Below are 9,284 nucleotides of genomic sequence, written 5' to 3'. Positions count from 1 at the left end.
AACGTCCTCAGGTCCTTGCCGCCTGACGCCGATCTGGATGTGCTCAAGGCCCTTGTCGCACCCATTGTGGACAAGGTGAGCGAGATCAAGAGGGTTGAGGGCGATCGCGTAGACTAGGCCGCCCGTTTTCTCTTTTCCCTTGTCGCTGCTAATCATGTTATGAAAACAGTCTGTTAGAGCTGCGACAAGTTATCTTGTAATATAACTTTATTTCTGTTATCAATTGCTATGTTATTTCCTCTACTAGATTCTTTCCTTTGTATGTTTTTACCCTCCGCTTCTAGGGAACTTGTCGGCGCAGGCGCCCGAGCCGCGAGCGCTGAGTGCGGAACGTCAGCAGCCTGCTGGCGGCGCTGCTTCCGACAAGAAACCTTGTCGCGACTAGATGCAGCACACTTAAGTTGTTGAGCAGACTCAAAACAAAGTAAGGGCGCAACTAGCCATGAGTTGGTTCCTCCGCGCACAGGTTTTCCATACAAAGCAGGGTCGTTCGAGGAAGATAACTCAAAAATTTAAAAACTGATTGCTCAAACTTTGGCGACTTAGCTTTTCTGTCGTTTGCTTCCCAGCAAGGCAAAACTTTGCTTGAACGACGCCTGGTCCATACCACAATCTTCTCCTTCCCCCCGGCAAACTTGTGTGCGAGGGAACCTTCTTTTCCTTTGTTAAAAAAAGAAGAAAGAAGAAAAAATAATGATATGGAGCCCTTCGGCTCGTTATTGCTTACCGGATGTAGGTGCTGCACAAAGTGTCAGATAACGCATGCAAGAAAGAAACTAATGCATGAAATGGACAAGTTGTGCGGAGCACATGGGGTTCTATTTATGCACGGGGTCTGCGCCCGGCTTTGTACAAAGGATTACATGCAACAGCGGGAAGACTTGTACAAAAGGTGGTTGCCGGAACGGGTTCCGGCAACCGCGCCCTACGGGAAAAACTTACGAAGATGTTCTATGTTCTAGGAGTTGCTCACCGGAATGCCATCTTCGGTATCAAGGCAGACAGCGCCGGGCCTTGTGACTCGTTTCACCCGATAAGGGCCTTCCCACTTCGGCGTCAACTTGTTGGAATTCTTGGCGGACTGAACGCGCCGAAGAACAAGGTCGCCTTCCTCGAAGCTTCTGGCTTTAACTTTGCGGCTATGGTAGCGGCGCAAAGCTTGCTGGTATCGAGCAGCTCGTACAGCAGCCTGAAGACGATCTTCCTCAAGGAGCAGCGCGTCGTCTCGTCGCAGCTATTCTTGCTCAAGCTCATCATAAGCGAGCACTCGAGGCGATCCGTATACGAGTTCCGTGGGGAGAACTGCCTCTGCTCCATAGACTAGAGCGAAAGGCGTCTGGCCAGTGGCTCGATTTGGCGTCGTTCTGATCGACCAAAGAACCACCGGCAGCTCCTCGATCCAGTTTTTTCCGCACTTGCGCAGCCTGTCGAAAGTTCTGGTCTTGAGCCCGCGCAGCACTTCAGCATTTGCCCTCTCTGCTTGACCGTTGCTTCTTGGAGGAGCAACAGAAGTGAAGCAGACCTTGGCGCCAAGGTCTTGGACGTACTGCATGAAGGTGCGGCTCGTGAATTGTGTGCCGTTGTCGGTGATGATCCTATCAGGGATCCCGAAACGGCAAACAATTGACCTGAAGAACTTGACTGCTAACTGTGCTGTCACCTTCCTCACTGGCTGCACTTCCGGCCACTTTGTGAACTTGTCGATTGCGACGTACAAGTACTCAAAGCCCCCGACAGCTCAGGGGAAAGGGCCGAGGATATCGAGCCTCCAGACCGAAAATGGCCAGGATAAAGGGATCATCTGGAGAGCTTGAGCTGGCTGGTGTATCTGTTTGGAGTGGAACTGGCACGCTTCACACTTGGTTACTTGTGCAGTTGCATCCTGGAGGGCTGTCGGCCAAAAGAAACCTTGCCGGAAAGCTTTGCCGGCAAGTGCTCTTGCGCCAATGTGGTGGCCACATATGCCTCCATGTATCTCTGCCAACAGCTTTTGTCCATCTTCCCGGCAAATACACTTCAATTTCACACTGTTGAGTCTTCTTCTGTACAGTATGCTATCGACGTACTGGTACATACTTGACTTCCGGGCTACTTTTTCCGCTTCTTCTTGCTCTTCGGGAAGTTCTCCTGTCTGAAGGAAATGGACAATCTGCTGTGCTCATGCTGGAGCTTGTGGCTCGACAACAAGGACTAAAGGCACATCTGTTGCTGCGGGAACATCCGCTTCCACGGCAAGGACTTGCGGCCCTGCCGGAGCTCGATGTTCCCCGGCAAGCTTGCCGGAGCAAAACTTGTCGGGAGCGTCTGCTTCAACGGAACAAACCATAAGGCTTGCCGGAGCAGACTGCCCCTCAGCAACCTTGGTGTTGATCTTGGGGACTTTCTTGGCGGCGGCTTCGGGGAGCTCTGCCGGAAAGTAGTCACCAGAAATCAACTTCCTCTTCTTGCTTTGTCCAGTTGATGGTGTTACGGATGGTCGAGTCAACTTGAGCACAAAGATCCCTGGTTCCATAGGTAACTTTAGTGCGGCGCACTTTGACAGGCCATCAGCAATGTCATTCTGAGCTCTTGGGATATGCTCCATCTGTAGGCTTCCACATTTCTGTGCATCTGTAGCTCAAAAGCATGGTGGACTACCCTTGCGAATGTTGAACCAGCATTCTTCAAACCGAAAGGCATCCGTATGAAGCAGTACGTGCCACACGGGGTGATAAATGCGGTTTTCTCTTCATCCTCTTCTGCCATGAAGATCTGATGGTATCCTGAGTATGCATCAAGAAATGAAAGCAAATCACATCCGGCTGTGGAGTCAACAATCTGGTCAATGCGCGGCAAGGGAAATGGGTCTTTGGGACAAGCTTTATTAACATCAGTGAAGTCAATACAAAGCCTCCATTTCCCGTTAGCCTTGCGCACGACAACAGGATTGGCCAACCATGTGGGATGGAGCACTCCTCTGACAAGGCCTGCTGCTTCCAACTTCTTGATTTCTTCTGCGATGAATTCTTGGCTCTCCACTGCCTGTTTCCTGACTTTCTGCTTGATGGGCCGCGCATGAGGACAAACGGCAAGGTGGTGCTCAATTACTTTCCTGGGAACACCGGGGATATCAGACGGTTGCCACGCAAACACGTCGACATTCGCCCGCAGGAAAACAACGAGCGCGCTTTCCTATTTGGGTCCAAGAGTGGCACTGATGGTGAAGGTACCACTAGCGCCGTCCTCCTTGGCGGACACCTTCTTGATCTCAGGTGGAGCTGTCATTGCCTTCTTACACTTGCCGGTGGAGCTCAATGGTGCGTCCTCGACGGTAGCGCAGCACTCCGAAGTGGTGCGCTTGCCAGAGTGGGCATCAGAACTCTTGCCGGACTTGGTCTTCTTCTTCCCCCAGGGAGCTTCAGCGGCAAGTGTCTTGCGTTCTGCTGTGGCTGCTGCTTCCCGGTAGATCTTGTCGGCACAGATAAGAGCATCCTTCTTGTCGCCAAGGACAGAGATGACACTTATCGGGCCTGGCATTTTCAGTATGTTGTATGCATAGTGAGAGGCTGCCATGAACTTGGCGAGTGCCGGACGGCCAAGGATTCCATTGTAAGGTAATGGAAAGTCAGCAACATCAAATGTGACCCTCTCAGTCCTGAAGTTTAGCTCGCTGCCAAATGTTACCGGCAACGTGATCTTTCCCTTTGGCTTGCTTCTTCCCGGGTTGATTCCTTGAAATGTACCGGTCTCTTCGAGCTCGCTGTCAGGGATCTGGAGTTTCTGGAGCACCGCGGAGGAGATCAGGTTCAAGCCGGCCCCGTCGTCAACTAGCATCTTAGTGACCTTGAGGTTGCGGATTGTTGGTGAAACCAACATCGGCAAGTACCCGACCGCAGTTATGCGATCAGGGTGGTCCTCAATATCAAAGATGATAGGCGTGCTGGACCATTTCAGAGGCTTGCGTGACTCGACGGGTGGTTCTGCTGCATTAACTTCCCGCACCCACTGCTTGAGCTGGCGGTGCAAGGTGTGCAGAGAAGCACCACCGTCAACGTACAGGACCTCTGTGGCTTTCTGGAACTCCTGCTCATCAGTCTCCTCATCATCCATGTCTTCATCGTCGTCGTCATCTTCATCCTTGTCGCGGCCGCGAGGAGGTCTGTCTCCTTGCCGCTGCTTGGCCTTGCTGCGGCGTCCTCCTCGGCCGGGACGTTTCTTGTCGGATCCCCCAGCACCTTCCTGGGCCTTCTCCTTGTCGCGCCGCTCATATTCAGCTTTCTGTTGCTCAACAAGCTGCTCGACTTTCTTACAGTTCTGGAGATCATGGCCCTTGGTGCGGTGGATCTTGCAATACTGCTTGTTGGTGCCGTCCTGCTTGTCGGCGACCGCCACCTCCGCGGCAACCTCCTTGCCGGAGTCACCAGCTTTGTCTTCCTTGGCGCCACCACTGTTGCCGGACTGCTCAACAACTAGCACCTCTTTGCCTTTCCTCCTTCTGTTGTTCCGCCACCGGTTTTTCCTTGCCGGGGCAGCATCTTCACTGTCAGATCCTCCCGCTCCTACATTCTCTCCGGGGAGTCTCCTCCCTTCCTCAGCACGTGCACACTTGTCGGCCAGTGCATATAACTCACTGACGTCCCTGATCTTGCACATTGCCATTTCCTCCCGCATCCTGCGGTTTCGCACGTTCTGATGGAACGCGCTGATCACCGCGGCAGGGTGGACGTCTGGGATGTTGTGTTGCACACTGCTGAATCTCTGAATGTACTTGCGCAGGGGCTCTCCTTCCTTCTGGGCGAGCAGATGAAGATCACTCTCCTGGCCATGAGGCTTGTGTCCGCCTGTGAAGGCACCGACAAACTGATGGCACAGATCAGCCCAAGAGGATATGGAGTTGTCCGGCAAGTGCATGAGCCAGGACCTGACGTTGGGCTTGAGTACCAGCGGGAAGTAGTTGGAAAGGATCTTGTCATCCCTTCCCCCAGCAGCCTGCACCGCAATGGTGTAAATGCTGAGGAACTCCGACGGATGTGTCTTGCCGTCGTACTTCTTCGGTACGTTTGGCTTGAAGTTCTTCGTGCTGGGCCACTGGACTTGCCGCAGCTCACGAGTGAACACAGGGCAACCTTCCGCGTACGGCAGATCGCCTGGTTCCCCTGGCGCATGCATGTCAACAGAGGGCCCAGCGCGCTTGTCGGATTGATGTCGCGCTTCTCTTCGGCGCTCGATGCGAGTTCGAGCGTCTTCTTGTTGTCGATCATGAAGAACTTGGCACTGATCGCGACGAGCTCGTGGATCCGAAGATGCGGTGGAGTCGCTGTCGAGGTGGATCCGGCGAGTCGGCGATCTTGGCCTTTGGGGTGGTGATTGCATGGTAGTTGCACCTCCACCCGTTTCGTCACCACCGGCTCGCGCCCGACAACCCTGCCGCGGCGGCGATGCGCTCGGCCGCCGTGGAGTGTCGCCGTTGGCGTAGCCGATGAGACTCTGGATGGTGGCCCTCCATTCGACGTTGTTGGTCTTGCGCCTCCTGAGAGTGGCGTGGAACGTGTACAGTCGCCGAGGTTTGTGCAGCCTTGTTCTTGGACCTGGCAGCATCATGAGCTTCCTCATCGACGTCCATTCTTCCGCCGGCATCCATTCCACCACCCGTTTGCTCCAACGGTGGCGGAAGTGACGTGGACGGAGCGGCTGCCGCCGAAGTCTTCTTCTTCGGTGGCATGTTGATGAAGGGAATGAAGATCTAGCTCGTGTGAACGCCGGATCTGGTTCACACAATCTCTACGCCCCCCTACCTGGCGCGCCAAAGATGTCGGGGAAACTGATCCACGAACACCTATGGGGCCGGCGGACCGGGCCCCTTTCAGTTCGGCGGGGGGCGGAGATCGCACGAAGAGCAGATCAAGGCGAAGCACACGAGCAGTTTACCCAGCTTCGGAGCTCTCCGGAGAGATAACACTCCTACTGCTGCTTGTCTGGTTGTATTATGTTCTTGCTCGTGAGAGCTAAGTGTTTTCTGGCTTACAAATGAATCGAACCGAACCCCCTCTACGTTGCGCATGGGCCTCCTTTTATACGCTAAAGGGGTCACCGACAGGTGGCAACGCAGAGAAGGGTACAAATATAAAAAGTGAGGTGGTTGGTACAGTTACTTGTACAGTGCACCCTACCTCACCCTGACGGCAGGGGACAAGGGCATTTAATGCCCGTCTGAGTCGCCCAAACAATGCAGAAAAGGACCGTTAGGGGCGCCACCGTTCGCCACGATGGCGATCTTGTCAGCTTCGCACGCCACTGCACACCGCTGGCTGCACAGCCTCCCGCCACGCGCGCCTGGAGCGGCCCCCAGAGCGACACGTTGGTGGATGCGCTGGAGCGTGGGAACATAGTGGCCGCCTACCGCGGCAAGCGCCTTGCCGCTGCTGTTATCTTGTCGGGTCCGGAGGCTTGTCGCTCACCGGGCCTCGAGGTACCTTGGTTGGTCTTCCCGGCAAGCTCCTCTTGCCGGGGCCTTGTTGCCTTGCCGGAGCGCGTGGCGCGTCGCGGCAAGTTCCTTGGAGTGCCTCGGTTGGCCTTCCCGGCAAGCTCCTCTTGCCGGGGCCTTGTCTCCTGAGCTTAAATACTTTGTTCTTGAATGGCTCCAAGGGAACCACGGAGGATCTTGGTGTTAGCCCGGCAAGCCTTGCCGCGGGGTGCTGCAACTGCCCGTGCACAAGTTCGGGGTACTAGGGTACCCCTATTCTAGTACACCGACACAAGGGTGGGGGCGCGCCCTACCCGCTGGGCGCGCCCCCCTGCCTCGTGGGCCCCCTGGTGGCCCTCCGATGCCCATCTTCTACTACATGGAGTCTTTCGTTGAGGAAAAAATTGTAAGCAAGCTTTCGGGACGAGACTCCACCGCCACGAGGCAGAACCTTGGTGGTACCAATCTAGGGCTCTAGTGGAGCTGTTCTGTCGGGGACACATCCCTCCGGGAGGGGGAAATCATCGCCATCGTCATCACCAATGCTCCTCTCATCCAGAGAGGGCCAATCTCCATCAACATCTTCACCTGCACCATCTCCTCTCAAACCCTAGTTCATCTCTTGTATCCAGTTCTTGTCTCTAAGCCTGGGATTGGTACCTGTAGGTTGCTATTAGTGTTGATTACTCCTTGTACGTAGCTGATGCTAGTTGGTTTATTTGGTGGAAGATCATATGTTCAGATCCTATATGAATATTAATACCCCTCTGATTATAAACATGAATATGCTTTGTGAGTGGTTACGTTTGTTCCTAAGGACATGGGAGAAGTCCTGCTATTAGTAGTCATGTGAATTTGGTATTCGTTCGATATTTTGATGAGATGTATGTTGTCTCTCCTCTAGTGGTGTTATGTGAACGTCGACTACATGAAACTTCACCATTATTTGGGCCTAGAGGAAGGCATTGCAAAGTAATAAGTAGATGATGGGTCGCTAGAGTGACAGAAGCTTAAACCCTAGTTTATGCTTTGCTTCGTAAGGGGCTGATTTGGATCCATACGTTTCATGCTATGGTTAGGTTTACCTTAATACTTCTATTGTAGTTGAGGATGCTTGCAATGGGGGTTAATCATAAGTGGGATGATTGTCCAAGTAAGGACATCACCCAAGCACCGGTCCACCCACATATCAAATTATCAAAGTACCGAACACGAATCATATGAACATGATGAAAACTAGCTTGACAATAATTCCCATGTGTCCTCGGGAGCGCTTTCTTCTATATATAAGAGTTTGTCTAGGCTTTTCCTTTGCTACAAAAAGGATTGGGCAACCTTGCTGCACTTTATTTACTTTTGTTACTTGTTGCTCGTTACAAATTATCTTATCACAAAACTATCTGTTACCTATAATTTCAATGCTTGCAGAGAATACCTTGCTGAAAACCGCTTATCATTTCCTTCTACTCCTCGCTGGGTTCGACACACTTACTTTTCGAAAGGACTACGATAGATCCCCTATACTTGGGGGTCATCCGCTGTCATGTGTGAAGATTCATGGCTTTCAAGAGAGATGATCAATCTTATGGCCACATTCATAATGGTGCATCTTGGAATGGCAAAATGGGTCATCATCAATCTTATGGGTCATCAGCTATCTCATATTGTGCATAATGGTGCATCTTGGAATGGTAAACAATGTTGCCTAAGGGAGTTTTCATTTTCTTTGGACGAAAAATCAATTTTCCGTTTTACAAGTGCCCAAAATGAGTTTTTTTGTGAAGGACCTACCATATATTTGTTGCAAAATTGGACCGAATCAATTTTCTAAAGTACTAGGAAATATTTAATGCACAATTGACCAAATGGTTGGGTGTAAAAAGATTTGATCCACCTCTGGTGAAAAAGACAAATTTCCACCGATTCAGCTGGAAGCGGGGCATATTTGAAATGCAGCTGCCTCATCTAGCCTTAAAATAGGAGGGGGTCTAGATAACACTTGGTTTGTAATGTGCCAATCTCGCCATAAAATAGAAATTGAACCTAGGCTCACATAGATGATTTGACTAAGCTGCAATATGGAGGAGGCTGATAATATGGGCATATGAAGGAACTATATAAATTCATGTCATTTGGATATATAAAAAATGGTACTTCACATTCCAAATATTTGTTACAAAACATTAGACCACATTTCATGTACAAATCACCAAATGGTTTCATGTAAAAAGATTTCCATACACCTCTCATGAAATTGATAAAAAAATTCACTAGTTCCTCAATTTCAAACAAAGTTTAATATTTTAAATTTTTTAAAAAACCTAGAAAATATTTGTTGCAAAGTGGAACAACACCATTTTCAATACATATTTAACATTTGGAGTGCAACTTTAACATTTTTGAAAACTTGGTCAACATTTAATCAAAAAATGTTTAACATATTTTTCTGATGCTTTGATTAACATTTTTAAAATACATGATAAACCATTTAGTATACATCATATATTTTTGTATAAAAAAATTCGTATACATGAGAAGTTGAGAAAATCATGAAAATTAAAAACCTTAGCGTTACATCACATTTGTCACATAGTTACTAAAAAAACTACAAACTTGGAAATGATGATTACGAATTGATGATTTTTGTTGAAATTTATGATCATTTTTTGTGAACTTTTTATGAAAAAATCATGAACATTTTTTGAATTCAAAATTTTTGGGTCAAATTCACAAGCATTATTTCAATACGCGAACATTTCTTCAAAATCATGAACTTCATTAGTCCGCGTACATTTTATGATTTCACATACATTTTTCTAACAAATTCATTTTTTATGTTTGA

The sequence above is a fragment of the Triticum aestivum genome, chromosome 7A (genome assembly GCF_018294505.1).
Source record: "Triticum aestivum cultivar Chinese Spring chromosome 7A, IWGSC CS RefSeq v2.1, whole genome shotgun sequence".
NCBI classification, from domain to species: Eukaryota; Viridiplantae; Streptophyta; class Magnoliopsida; order Poales; family Poaceae; genus Triticum; species Triticum aestivum.
Note: the sequence above shows the minus strand (reverse complement) of the source record.